At 39.7% G+C, this 14255-nt stretch overlaps 1 pseudogene; it reads right to left on the bottom strand.

Annotated features, from left to right (window-relative positions):
- Positions 1-683: 683 nt before the first annotated feature.
- LOC129476707 (zinc finger protein 717-like) lies at positions 684-7477 on the bottom strand (annotated as a pseudogene).
- Positions 7478-14255: the final 6778 nt, after the last annotated feature.

Below are 14255 nucleotides of genomic sequence, written 5' to 3'. Positions count from 1 at the left end.
CTTCCATCCCCCCATTCCCCAAGATACAATAATGACATTAGGCCACTTAACTCTGCAGTGATCACCATGTGTTCAAGTGAAAAGAAGTGTTCACATCTGTCACTTCAAATCAAAAGGTAGAAATCATTGAGCTTAGTGAAGAAGGCATGTTGGAAACTAAGACAGGGCAAAGCTAAGCTTCTTGCATCAGCTACCCGAGTTGTGAATGCAAACAAAAAGTTCTTGAAGGAAGTTATAGGTGCTACTCCAGTGAATATATGAATGATTTTTAAAAAAACAAAACAGACTTTTTACTGATACAGAGAAAGTCTGAGTGGTCTGCATAGAAGATCAAACCAGCCCCAACCTTCCCTTGAGACAAAGCCTAATCCTGAGAAAGGCCCTAACTCTCTTCAATTCTATGGAGGAGAAGAGAGGTGAGGAAGTTGCAGAAGAAATGTTTGAAGCTGGCAGAAGTTGGCAAATGAGCTTCTAGGAAAACAGCCATATCTGTGACATTAAAGTGTGAAGTGTGCTCTAAAAATGGGAACAAGAAAGCCTGCATGATAGCACATCTGTTACAGCATGGTTAAGACCTTCTTGTTGGTAGGCCAGGAGGCAATGGTCACCATTTGTGTCCATATTCTCCTAGATTGAGCATGGAGAAATCTGTTATAGTAACTGGAGAGATGTAGGTTGTGTGTTCAAGGGAAAAAAGAGTGATTTTGAGCGAACACATAGCCTGCCTCAGCTATGTCAGATTTATCTCCTATACGGGTTTGTTGATGCCTGCTGAGGTGTGACTTCGGGCAAAAGGTTTTTCCCACATTCCTTACATTCATAAGGTTTTTCTCCAGTGTGTGTACACTGATGTATACTGAGGCATGACTTCTGGAAGAAAGTTTTCCTACATTCAATACATCTAAAGGGTTTTTCCTGTGTGTGAGTTCTGTGATGTACAAAGAGTTTTGACTTCTGGGAGAAGGTTTTCCTACTTTTTTTTATATTCAAATGGATTCTCACCTTTGTGAGTTCTCTGATGTATTGTGAGAAATGTATTATGGTAAAATGTTTTCCTACATTCATCACATTCATAGGGTTTCTCTCCTGAGTGAGTTCCCTGATGTGTACAGAGGTTTGACTTGTGACAAAAAGTTTTCCCACACTCATTACATTCGTAAGGTTTTTCTCTTGTATGGGTTCTATGATGTACAGTGAGGACAGACTTCTGACTGAAGGTTTTTCCACATTCGCTACATTCACAGGATTTCTCCCCCCTGTGAATACCTTGATGATTCCAAATATTTGCCTTCTGATGAAAGGATTTTCCACATTCATTACATTCATAGGGCTTTTCCCCAGTGTGAGTTCTCTGATGTATAATAAGGTGTGATTTCTGACAAAAAGTTTTTTTCTCATTCATTACATCCATACAGTTTTCCCCTGTGTGAGTTCTCCAGTGTACAATGAGGAATGACTTTTGATGAAAGATTTTTCCACATTCATTACATATGTAAGGTTTCTACCCTGTGTGAATTCCCTGAGGAGTACTGAGATTTGACTTCTGATGAAAGATTTCTCCACATTCGTTACATTCATAGGGTCTTTCCCCTGTGTGAGTTCTCTTGTGTATACCAAGGTTTAACTTATTGATTAAGGTTTTCTCACATTCATTACTTTTATAGCGTTTTTTTCCAGCATGAGTTCTCTGATGTATAGTTACGAATGACTTACAGTACAAGGATTTTCCACATTCATTACATTCATAGGGTTTTTCCCGTGTGAGTTCTGTGATGTACTGTAAGGTATGACTTGCGGCTATATGTTTTTCCACATTTGTTACATGCATATGGTTTTTCCCCAGTATGAGTTCTCGGATGGACAGTGAGGAATGACTTATGGTGAAAGGTTAGGTTTTCCCACATTCGTTGCACTCGTAGGGTTCTTCCCCTGTGTGAGTCCTTTGATGGACAGTTAGGAACGACTTATGGTGAAATATTTTCCCACATTCATTGCATTCATAGGGTTTTTCCCCTGTGTGAGTTCTCTGATGTATCCTGAGGTTCAATTTACTAATAAAGGGTTTTCCACACTTATTCATAGGGTTTTCCCCCATGTGTGTTCTCTGATGGAGAGTAAGCCTTGACTGATGGCTAGATGGTTTTTCACAATGGTCACATGCACAGGGCTTTTCCTCAGTGTGAATTATATGATGTATTGTGTGGTATGATTTCTGGCTAAAACTCTTTCCACATTCACTACACTGATAGGGCTTTTCCCCTGAGTGAGTTCTGTGATGTAAAGTGAGAAGTGACTTACGGTGAAAAGTTTTTCCACGTTCAATACATTTGTAGGTTTTATCCCGTGTGAATTCTGTAATGTAATGTGAGAAATGACTTATGGCAAAAGGTTTTTCCACATTCATTACATCCATGGGGATTTTCCCCTGTGTGAATTCTCTGGTGGATACTGAGGCTGGATTATAGCTGAACAATTTTTCACACCCGTTACAGGCATAAGGTTTTTCCTCAGTAGGCATCTTGTGCTGTATCATAAGGTCTGATTTGCTAATGGAGGGTTTCTCACATTCAACACATTCATAGGGTTTCTCTCCTGTGTGTGTTTGCTGATGTTTAGTGAAGTCAGACTTTCTACAGAAAGTTGGTTGTCCTACCTGAGTTATCCCTTGGACAATAAAATCTGAGTTATTACAGGCTTTCTCATATTCATTATATTTACCAAAGGTCTGTCCTATATGACCTCTCTTACGTATAAAGAACACTGCCTCTGTGTTGAAGGTTTTCCCTTGTTCATTACATTGAAGAGGTTGCAGCAGAGTTTGAATCTTGTGATGCTGAGTAAGATGTTGATGATGTCTGTGAGATCTCCTGGTTATATCAGGGACATGTGGCTTCTTTTCAGACTGTGTCTCACCAGGCTTAATAGGGAAAAGCACGTTCTAGCAAACATTAAACTGCACAGGCTTCATTCCTGAACTGTTTCCATTATTTATAATCAGATTTAAAACATGATTTGAGTTCAAATTAAATGTTTTTCCTAATTCAACTCTCTTCTGAGTTGATGTGTTGCTGTTGGTGATTGCAATTTGCCAGAAAAATCTGTCATGACTTTCATGGCTCCTTTCAATAAGGTCATCAATGATCTGGACAGCTGAAATGAGAAAAAGGTATCCATGAACCACATATGAGCATGTCTTACAGAATGCTTGTGTAAAGGTAAAAAAAATTACTTCCTATCCCAGTGGAGTAAGATTTGATAAAAATTAATAATGGGTATTTGTTTTATATGCATATGGTTCCTGTTCCTACTGACATAATGTAATAAATCAGTATATTTTCTAATGTTCAATTGAGTTTTTCTTTGAATTTTGAAGTTTTCCTGTACTTTTTTGTTTCACAAAGAATTATTTGGTAATAATATGCATCTACTTCTTACTCAGAGGTTTTAATAAGTGCTCATTATCTGTCATTTGTTTTCTTTTTTTCTATTTATTCATATAACAATAGTGGCTGTTTAAATAGCTGCTAATTTTTTATTATTCTTCTTTGAAGATAGCCAGTTTTTCCTAGGTCAGCAACTGGCAGGTAGAGGGGATAGCCATTTTTCTGTCTCCGAAGCATGGAAGTAGCTTGTGGACAGGATTTTTAATATGTTAACATTTCACTCCTCCCTGAGAATGGGTAAATGTATCTGGAGGTTTTCCAAGCAGAAAATCTTATTCCCCATGTTAAACAAAAACAGATCCTGGCAAACTCCTACTTAAATATGACATCCCCTGCTTCCCAGAACCATAATAGGCACAGAAGGTCTAGTCAAAAAACCACACTGGTGAGCTGAAGGATTGGTTCTGCAACTCAGGCTGTGCCCATCATCTTTGAAAAGTGTATTTCTGGTTCCTTCTGAGATCAACAGCCCTGCCCCTCTCCACTCACACACCTGTTTGATAATTCACCATTTTTGAAGCGTTTTATTTTGTGTTTTGGAGTTTCAGACGTCACACAGTTTTAGATAAAAATGAAGTTTCCTGTACATTTCTCATCTTTGAATGGTAACTATAAACTCCACTCTCAAAGAGAAATCTGAGCCCTACAACAGGAAATAACCAGAATTTTCTGGTTCTCCTCCCAAGTGCAGCACCACCCCTAACCAGGCCCCTATGATGGGTCCTCTTCAGCTTCATAATTTCTTTCTGAGACAGGATATTACTGTTACCCGGGCTGGAGTGCAGTGTTGCTATCATAGCTCATTGAAGCTTCTAACTCCTAAGCTCAAGCATTCCTTCCACCTCAGCCTCTCAAGCATAAAAACTGGGATTACAAATCCATGTCACCATCAGCTATTATTCTTTTTTTGTAGGTGGGGGTCTATAAGAATCACTTAATGCCAGAAGTTTGAGACCAGCCTGGGCAATAGAACAAGACCTCATCTCCACAAACAATAAAAAATTAGCTGGGTGTGGTGGCACACAACTGTAATCCTAACTACTTGGGAGGCTAGGGTGTGAGGAACACTTGAGCCCAGGAGTTCATCATTACAGTGAACTATAATCATGCCACTGCACTTCAGTCTGAGAAACAGAGTGAGTACCAACTGTTTAATAAAAAATAGAAGAAAACAGCTACAGCTTAACAAGAAACACTATTTTCATCATCACTGTTATAATGACTGATTCTCAAAAATTGCTTAAGATACATTCAAAGGATAAATAAATGCATGAATGTCCAAAAAAGTTTTTAAGATAGTACATCAGAATAGAGAAAAAGGGGGAAATAGAGAAAATAAATAGCAAAGAAAAAAGCCTAAGGAGAGGATGGCAGGGATTGGATTTGGGGTAAATAGAAGAAGATACTCAGAAAAATAAGTGACTGGGATATATGCATGAGAGCTATCCCTTGGGACTATATAATGCAAATTAAATGCAGACCAACAGTCTTCAGGTCGAAGACCTAGGGAAAAATTGGTGAAAACAAGATAACACTACCAAAATCTGCTGGACATTACTCCTCCAGGCCTCCCTGCCCAGTATTCACTGACTGACCTGAAAGTCTCAGGTTTGGGGCTTCCTGTAGTATCCATGGCTCTGCTCATTGCTCTAGCTTGAAGATCATCTCAGGTTTGGTAATGCAATGCCCTGGTAACGAGAAACAATGGAAGGCTTTGTCAAACCACTAAGTCAAATCCTTTTCAGAATGAAAACAGCTGGGCTTCAGGGACTGTGCAATGAAGCAGCCAATTCGAGTATTTCATATACAGAGTAGTTACACATTTCTCATCAACCTGAACCTTACAAGTAAACATTATTATACCTTAAAAGGGTTCCTATATTTACCAACAACGAAACACATTCCTGGGAGTTATCTTAAAAGGAAAAAAAAAATGTAGAAACAGGATTTGGTACCAATTTGCTTCTGCATGTAAGAAACTTGGAAGTAACAAATAATTACTTTAAAATAATTAATTTTAATAACAAACAACAACAAATAAATATGACACAATTAATCTTAACAAATAAAAAGAGCCATGGATACTACAAGAAGCCCCAAACCTGAGACTTTCAGGTCAGTCAGTGAATACTGGGCAGGGAGGCCTGGAGGAGTAATGCCCAGCAGATTTTGGTAGTGTTATCTTTTATTCTTTCATTGTCTTAGTTTCATTTGGTCTGATGGATTCAGGTACCATTGAAATTCTGGTAATTTCCAAATCTTTATCTTTAGTTTTGATCTCTCTTCTGAACCACTGGAGCCACAGAATCAACAGAAACACTGACATTTACACAGGAAGAGAAACAGACTGTGAAGACCAAGAAGGAATTTCCTGAGTTTATTCCACGAATAAAGAAAAGTTCAATATTAAGAAATCTACTAATATAATTCATCACAATCATAGCCCTGTGGAAAAAAATCCTTTAACTGTGCATATAGGCATTGAGAAGATAGTTTTAGAAACACATTCCAGGTTCCTATTTCTGCATGTAAGAAGCTTGGAAGTAACAAATAATTACTTTAAAATAATTAATTTTAATAACAAACAACAACAAATATGACACAATTAATCTTAACAAAAAACTGAAGAGACTAAAAAATCAACAATTGTTTCTAGATTTGAAACTCAGGGGAGGACTCAGGGCAAACCACTGCCCCCAGGATTGCAGAGACAAAGAAGTGAATATAGGACTTAATGGCTTATAGGGAAATGGACTCACTACTGAAACCAATTTTGGAACCAGTGCTGGAGTAGAAAAACTCAAACTATAACAGGTGAACGGCCGGAGGATCTGCGTGGACAACTCTAAGTGGTAAAAACTACAAAGAGATAGAGTTATTGTGGAGGAGGGGGCACAATACTATAAAATTGTCTCATGGAGCTTCACCAGGATCCTGTGACAAATACCTGAGAAAACTCCCCTCCTGCTTCAAACTTTCAGAAGGAAAAAGGAAAACCATTTTCAATATGCCAGAGCACCCAGTTCTTAACAAGGCTTGTCCACAGGAGAACGTACTTAACTTCAGCCTAATTTGCTCTAGTATAATTAGAGACTAACCAACCTTAGGAAAGGGAATGATCCCCTTCCATTGCAGCCCATTCTGGTCATGTTCCACCTAAGGTGGAAAATTAATTAAACAGAGGAACACTTCTGAGATTCACAGTATAGATCTAATCATAGCATTCCAGAACATGGCTGCTGGGGTCTGCATCTTTGTCACTCACATATGATATCAAAACACTGCTCCTGAGGTATGAATATTTCTCCCTCACATAGGATTCCAGAACAGGGCTATGAGGGTCTGTTTGTCCATCACATAGGATTCCAGAACACTGCTATGAGGGTCTGAATGTTTGTCCCTCACATAGGATTCCAGAACTCTGCTGCTGGGGTTTGAATATTTGTCCCTCACATAGCATTCCAGAACACTGCTGCTGGGGTCTGAATGTTTGTCCCTCACATAGGATTCCAGAACATGTCTGCTGGGATCTGTCTGTCCCTCACATAGAATTCCCGAACACTGTTACAAGGGTCTGAATGTCTGTCCCTCATAGAATTCCAGAACACTGCTACGAGGGTCTGAATGTTTGTCCCTCACATAGGATTCCAAAACACTGCTGCTGGGGTCTGAAAGTTTCTCCCTCACATAGGATTCCAGAACACTGCTACGAGATTCTGAATATTTGTCCATTACATAGGATTCCAGAACACCGATAGTGTGATCTGAGTGTCTGGCCCTCACATAGGATTCCAGAAACTACTGCAAGAGTCTCAATGTTTGTCCCTCATATAGGATTCCAGAACACTGATGCAATGATTTGAATGTTGTCAATCACATAGAATTCCAGAACACTGCTGCTGTGCTCTGAATATCAATAACATACAATTCCAGAAGACTGCTGCTGGGGTCTGTTTCTTTCTCACGTAGGATTCCAGAACACTGCTGCTGTGGTGTGAATGTCCATATATAGGATTCCATAACACTGCTGCCATGGTCTGAATATTTATCCCTCACATAGGATTCCAGAACACTGCTGCCATGGTCTGAATGTTTGTCCCTCACATAGGATTCCAGAACACTGCTGCTGGGGTCTGAATATTTGTCCCTCACCTACGATTCCGGAACACTGCTGCTGGGGTCTGAATGTCTGTCCCTCACATAGAAGTCCAGAACACTGCAGCAAGGGTCTGAATGTTTCTCCCTCTCATAGGATTCCAGAACACTACTGTGAGAGTCTAAATGTCTGTCCCTCACATAGGATTCCAGAACACTGCTACAAGGTTCTGAATGTTTGTCCGTTACATAGGATTCCAGAACACTGCTAATGTGATCTGTTTGGCCCTCACATAGGATTCCAGAACACTGCTAGGAGGTTCTGAATGTTTGTCCATTACATAGGATTCCAGAACACTGCTGCCATGGTCTGAATGTTTGTCCCTCATATAGGATTCCAGAACACTGCTGCTGCAGTTTCAATGTTTGTCCCACACATAAGATTCCAGAACACTATTCCTGGGGTCTGAATGTTTCTCCCTCACATAGGATTGCAGAACACTAATGCAATGATCTGAATGATTGTCCCTCACATAGGATTCCAGAACACTGATTCTGGAGTCTGAGTGCTTGTCCTTCAAGTAGCATTCCAGAACACTGCTGCTGGGGTATGTTTTTCCCCCACATAGGATTCTAGAACACTCATGCTGTGGTCTGAATGTTTGTCCCTCACATAAGATTCCAGAACACTGCTAGAAGGGTCTGAATGTTTGTCCATCACATAGGATTCCAGAACACTGCTAGAACGGTCTGAATGTTTGCCTGTCACATACGATTCCAGAACATGGCTGCTGTGATCTGAATGTTTTTCCCTCACATGAGATTCCAGAACACTAATGCAATGATCTGAATGTTTTTCCCTCTGTAGGGAAAACAGAGATCAGACTGTTACTGTGTCTATGTAGAAAGGGAAGACATAAGAGACTCCATTTTGAAAAAGACTTGTACTTCAAACAATTGCTTTGCTGAGATGTTAATTTGTAGCTTTGCCCCAGCCAGTTTGACCCAGACACTTTGATCCAACCTGGAGCTCAAAAAAATATGTGTTGTATGAAATCAAGGTTTAAGGGATCTAGGGCTATACAGGACGTGCCTGTTAACAAAATGTTTACAAGCAGTATACTTGGTAAGAGTCATCGCCATTCTCTAGTCTCAATAAACCAGGGGCACAATGCACTGTGGAAAGGCACAGGGGCGTCTGCCCTTGAAAGCAGGTTATTGTCCATGGTTTCTCCCCACGTGATAGTCTGAAATATGGCCTCATGGGATGAGGAAGACCTGATTGTGCCCCAGCCCAACACCCATAAAGGATCTGTGCTGAGGTGGATTAGTAAAAGAGGAAAGCCTCTTTCAGTTGAGATAGAGGAATTCCACTGTCTCCTGCCTGCCCCTGGGAACTGAATGTCTTGGTATAAACCCGATTGTAATTTTGTTCAGTTCTGAGATAGGAGAAAAACCGCCCTATGGTGGGAGGCGAGACATGTTTGCAGTAATGCTGCCTTGGTATTCTTTACTCCGCTGAGATGTTTGGGTGGAGAGAAACATTAATCTAGCCTAGGTGCACTTCCAGACATAGTACCTCCCCTTGAGCTTAATTATGCTGTAGATTCTTTTGCTCACTTGTTTTTTACTGACCTTCTCCTTATCAAAACCCCGCTCTCCTACTACATTCCTCTTTGCTAAAATAATAAAAATAATAATTAATAAAAACTGGGGGAACTCAGAGGCCATTGTCATTGCAGGTCCTTGGTATGTTGAGCACTGGTCCCCTGGACCCACTGTTGTTTCTCTATACTTTGTCTCTGTGTCTTATTTCTTTCTCAGTCTCTCTTCCTATCTGACTAGAAATACTCACAGTTGTGGAAGGGCAGGCCACCCCTTCACCCTCATGTAGGATTCCAGAACACTGATTCTAGGGTCTGAATGTTTGTACCTCACATATGATTCCAGAACACTGCTGCAGGGGTCTGAGTGTTTGCCCCACACATAGGATTCCAGAACACAGCTGCTGTGGTCTGTTTTTTTTCTGTCTTTTTAAAATTACTTTATTTATATTGTTTTTAATCGACATACGACATTGCATGTTTTTGTAAGTAAAATGTGAGGGACAAACATTCGGACCAAGGCAGTAGCGTTCTGGAATCCTATATGATGGACAAACATTGAGACTCTCACAGTAGTGTTCTGGAACCCTATCTGAGGGACAAATATTCAGACCCAGCAGCAGTGTTCTGGAATCCTACATGAGGGACAATTATTCAGATCATTGCATTAGTGTTCTGGAATTCTAAGTGAGGGAAAAACATTCATAACCCAACAGCAGTGTTCTGGAATGCTATGTGAGGGACAAACATTCAGACCCCAGCAGCAGTGTTCTGGAATCCTACTTGAGGGACCATCACTCAGATCACTGCATTAGTGTTCTGCAATCCTATGTGAGGGACAAACATTCAGACCCAGCAGTAGTGTTCTGGAATCCTATGTGAGGGAGGAAGTATGTATACATTCTGAAAAGGTCAAATCTAGCTAATTAACAATACATAAACTCACATAGTTATCAATTTTCTGGTGAAAACACATAACTTTCTGTTTCTCAAGAATAAAATATATCATTATCAATTACAATCACCTTTCTCTACAATACATCTCCTGAAATGGATTCCTTCTAAGTATGTATGCTCTGATTAACATAACCACAACTCCCCTTGAACTCTAGCTCTGATACACACCATTGTACTTTGTTCTTCTATGAGATCAGCGTTTTTACATACCAATAGAAGTCATATCATGATATATTTGTCTTTCTGTGCCTGGCTTATTTCACTTAATTTATTGTCCTCCCGGTTCATCCATGTTGTTCACAAATGACAAGGTTTTCTTTTATTTACTGCCAAATAATATACATTTTCTTTCTTTTTTATATATTTTCTGTTTTGAATTATTTTTACATAAATCTATTTATTATACTTTAAGTTCTAGGATGCATGTGCATAATATGCAGGTTTGTTACATATGTGTACATGTGCCATGTTAGTGTGCTGCACCTATTAAATCATCATTTACATTAGGTATATCTACTAATGCTATCCCTCCCCCCTTCCCCCCCACCCCACAACTGGCCCCTGTGTATGATGCCCTTCCTGTGTCCATGTGTTCTCATTGTTCAGTTCCCATCTATGAGAACATGTTGTGTTTGGTTTTTGTCCTTGCAATAGTTTGCTGAGAATGATGGTTTCCAGCTTCATCCATGTCCCTACAAAGGACATGAACTCATCATTTTTATGGCTGCATAGTATTCCATGGTGTATATGTGACACATTTTCTTAATCAAGTCTATCATTGTTGGACATTTTGACATTTGGGTTGGTTCCAAGTCTTTGCTATTGGTGAGTAGTGCCATAATAAACATGTGTGCATGTGTCTTTATAGTAGCATGATGTATATTCCCTTGGGTATATATCCAGTAATGGGATGGCTGGGTCAAATGGTATTTCTAGCTCTAGGTCCTTCAGGAATCACCACATTGTCTTCCACAATGGTTGAACTACTTTACAATCCCATCAATAGTGTAAAAGTGTTCCTATTTGTCCACATCCTTTCCAGCACCTGTTGTTTCCTGACATTTTAATGATTAACATTCTAACTAGTGTGAGATGATATCTCATTGTGATTTTGATTTGCATTTCTCTGATGGCGAGTGATGATGACCATTTTTTCATGTGTCTATTGGCTGCATAAATATCTTCTTTTCAGAAGTGTCTGTTCATATCCTACACCCACTTTTTGATGAGGTTTTTTCTTGTAAATTTGTTTGAGTTTTTTGTAGATTCTGGATATTAGCCCATTATCAGATGAGTAGACTGCAGAAATTTTCTCCCATTCTGTAGGTTGCATGTTCACTCTGTTGTCTTTTGCTGCAGAGAGGCTCTTTAGTTTAATTAGATCCCATTTGTAAATTTTGGCTTTTTTTTGCTACTGCTTTTGTGGTTTTAGACATGAAGTCCGAGCCAGGCACTGTGGCTCACACTTGTAATCCCAGCACTTTGGGAGGCCGAGGCAGGTGGATCACGAGGTCAGGCGATCGAGACCACGGTGAAACCCCATCTCTACTAAAAAAATACAAAAAATTAGCCTGCCGTGGTGGTGGGTGCCTGTAGTCCCAGCTACTCAGAGACGCTGAGGCAGGAGAATGGCGTGAACCCAGGAGGTGGAGCTTACAGTGAGCCGAGATTGCGCCACTGCACTCCATCCTGGGTGACAGAGCGAGACTCCATCTCAAAAAAAAAAAAAAAAAAAGACTTGAAGTCCTTGCCCATGCCTATGTCCTGAATGGTGTTGCGTAGGTTTTCTTCTAAGGTTTTTATGCTTTTAGGTCTAAAATTTAAGTCTTTAATCCATCTTCAATTAATTTTTCTACAAGGTGTAACGAAGGGATCTAGTTTCAGCTTTCTGCATATGGCGAGCCAGCTTTCTCAGCACCATTTGTTAAATAGGGAATCCTTTTCCCATTTCTTTTGTCAGGTTTCTCAAAGACCAGATAGTTGTAGATGTGTGGTATTATTTCTGAGGGCTATGTTCTGTTCCATTGGCCTATATCTCTTTTTATAACAGTATCATGCTGTTTTGATTACTGTAGCCTTGTAGAATGGTTTGAAGTCAGGTAGCATGGTGTCTCAATTTTTGTTCTTTTGGCTTAGGATTGACTTGGCAATGCAGGCTCTTTTTTGGTTCTATATGAATTTTCAAGTAGTTTTTTCCAATTCTGTGAAGAAAATCATTGGTAACTTGATGGGGATGGCATTGAATCTATAAATTACCTTGGACAATATGGCCATTTTCACAATATTGATTCTTCCTATCCATGAGCATGGAACGTCCTTCCATTGATTTATGTCCTCTTTTATTTTGTAGAGTGGTGGTTTGTAGTTCTCCTTGAAGAGGTCCATCACATCGCTTGTAAGTTGGATTCCTAGGTAATTTATTCTCTATGAAGCAATTGTGAATGAGAGTTCACTCATGATCTGGCTCTCTGCCTGTTATTGGTGTATAAGAATGCTTGTAATTTTTGCACACTGATTTTGTATCCTGAAACTTTGCTGAAGTTGCTTATCAGCTTAAGGAGATTTTGCTCTGAGATGATGGGGTTTTCTAGATATACAAACGTCATCTGCAAACAGGGACAATTTGACTTCCAAGAAATAACTACAATCAGAGCAGAATTGAAGGAGATAGAGACACTAAAAACTCTTCAAAAAAACAATGAATCCAGGAGATGGTTTTTTGAAAAGATCAACAAAATTGATAGACTGCTAGCAAAGCTAATAATGAAGAAATTAGAGAAGATCAAATAGATGCAATAAAAAACGATAAAGGGGATAGTACCACTAATCACATAGAAATGCAAACTACCACCAGGGAATAAACACCTCTAGGAAAATAAACTAGAAAATCTGGAAGAAATGGATAAATTCCTCAACACATAAACTCTCCCAGGAATAAACCAGGAAGAAGTTGAATCTCCTAATAGACCAATATCAGGCTCTGAAATTGAGGCAATAATGGATCACCAATCAAAAAAATTCCAGGACCAGATGGAATCACAGCCGAATTCTACCAGAGGTACAAGGAGAAGCTGGTACCATTGCTTCTGAAACTATTACAATCAATAGAAATAGAGAGAATCATCCCTAACTCAGTTTATGAGGCCAGCATCATCCTGATACCAAAGCCTGGAAGAGACATAACAAAAAAAGATAATTTTAGACCAATATCCCTGATAAACATCAATGCAAAAATCCTCAATAAAATACTTTCAAACCCAATCCAGCAGCACATCGAAAAGGTTATTCACCATGATCAAGATGGCTTCATCCCTGGGATGCAAGGACGGTTCAACATAGGCAAATCAATAAACGTAATCCAGCATATAAACAGAACCAATGACAAAAACCACCTGATTATCTCAATACATGAAGAAAAGGCCTTCAACAAAATTGAACACCCTTTCATGCTAAAAACTCTCAATGAATTAGGTATTGATGGGACATATGTAAAAATAGTAACAGCTATCTATGACAAACCCACAGGCAATATCATACTGAATGGGCAAAAACTGGAAGCATTTCCTTTGAAAACAGGCCCAAGACAGGGATGCCCTCTCTCATCACTCCTATTCAACATAGTGTTGGGAGTTCTGGCCAGGGATGTCAAAAAAGAGAAAGAAATAAAGGGTATTCAGTTAGGAAAAGAGGAAGTCAAATTGTCGATGTTTGCAGGGGTCTGTTTGCCCTCACATAAGATTCTAGAAGACTACCGTTGTGGTCTAATTGTTTGTCCCTCACATTGTATTCCAGAACGCAGCTGCTGTCATCTGCCTGTCCCTCACATAGGATTCCAGAACACTGCTACAAGGGTCTGAATGTCAATCACATAGGATTCCAGAGCACTGCTGCCAGGGTCTGAGTGATTTTCTCACACATAGGATTCCAAAACACTACTACAAAGGTCTGAATGCTTTGTCCCTGGCATAGGATTCCAGAACACTGTGGTGAGGGTCTGAATGTTTGTCCCTGACATAGGATTACAGAACACTCCTGCTGTGGCCTGAATGTATGTCTCTCACATAGGATTCCAGAACACTGCTAAGAGGGTCTGAATGTTTGATCGTCACATAGGATTCCGGAACACTACTGCTGGGTTCTGAGTGTTTGTCCCTCA

The sequence above is a fragment of the Symphalangus syndactylus genome, chromosome Y, assembly GCF_028878055.3.
Source record: "Symphalangus syndactylus isolate Jambi chromosome Y, NHGRI_mSymSyn1-v2.1_pri, whole genome shotgun sequence".
NCBI classification, from domain to species: domain Eukaryota; kingdom Metazoa; phylum Chordata; class Mammalia; order Primates; family Hylobatidae; genus Symphalangus; species Symphalangus syndactylus.
This window is presented reverse-complemented; position numbering and strand designations above follow the sequence as displayed.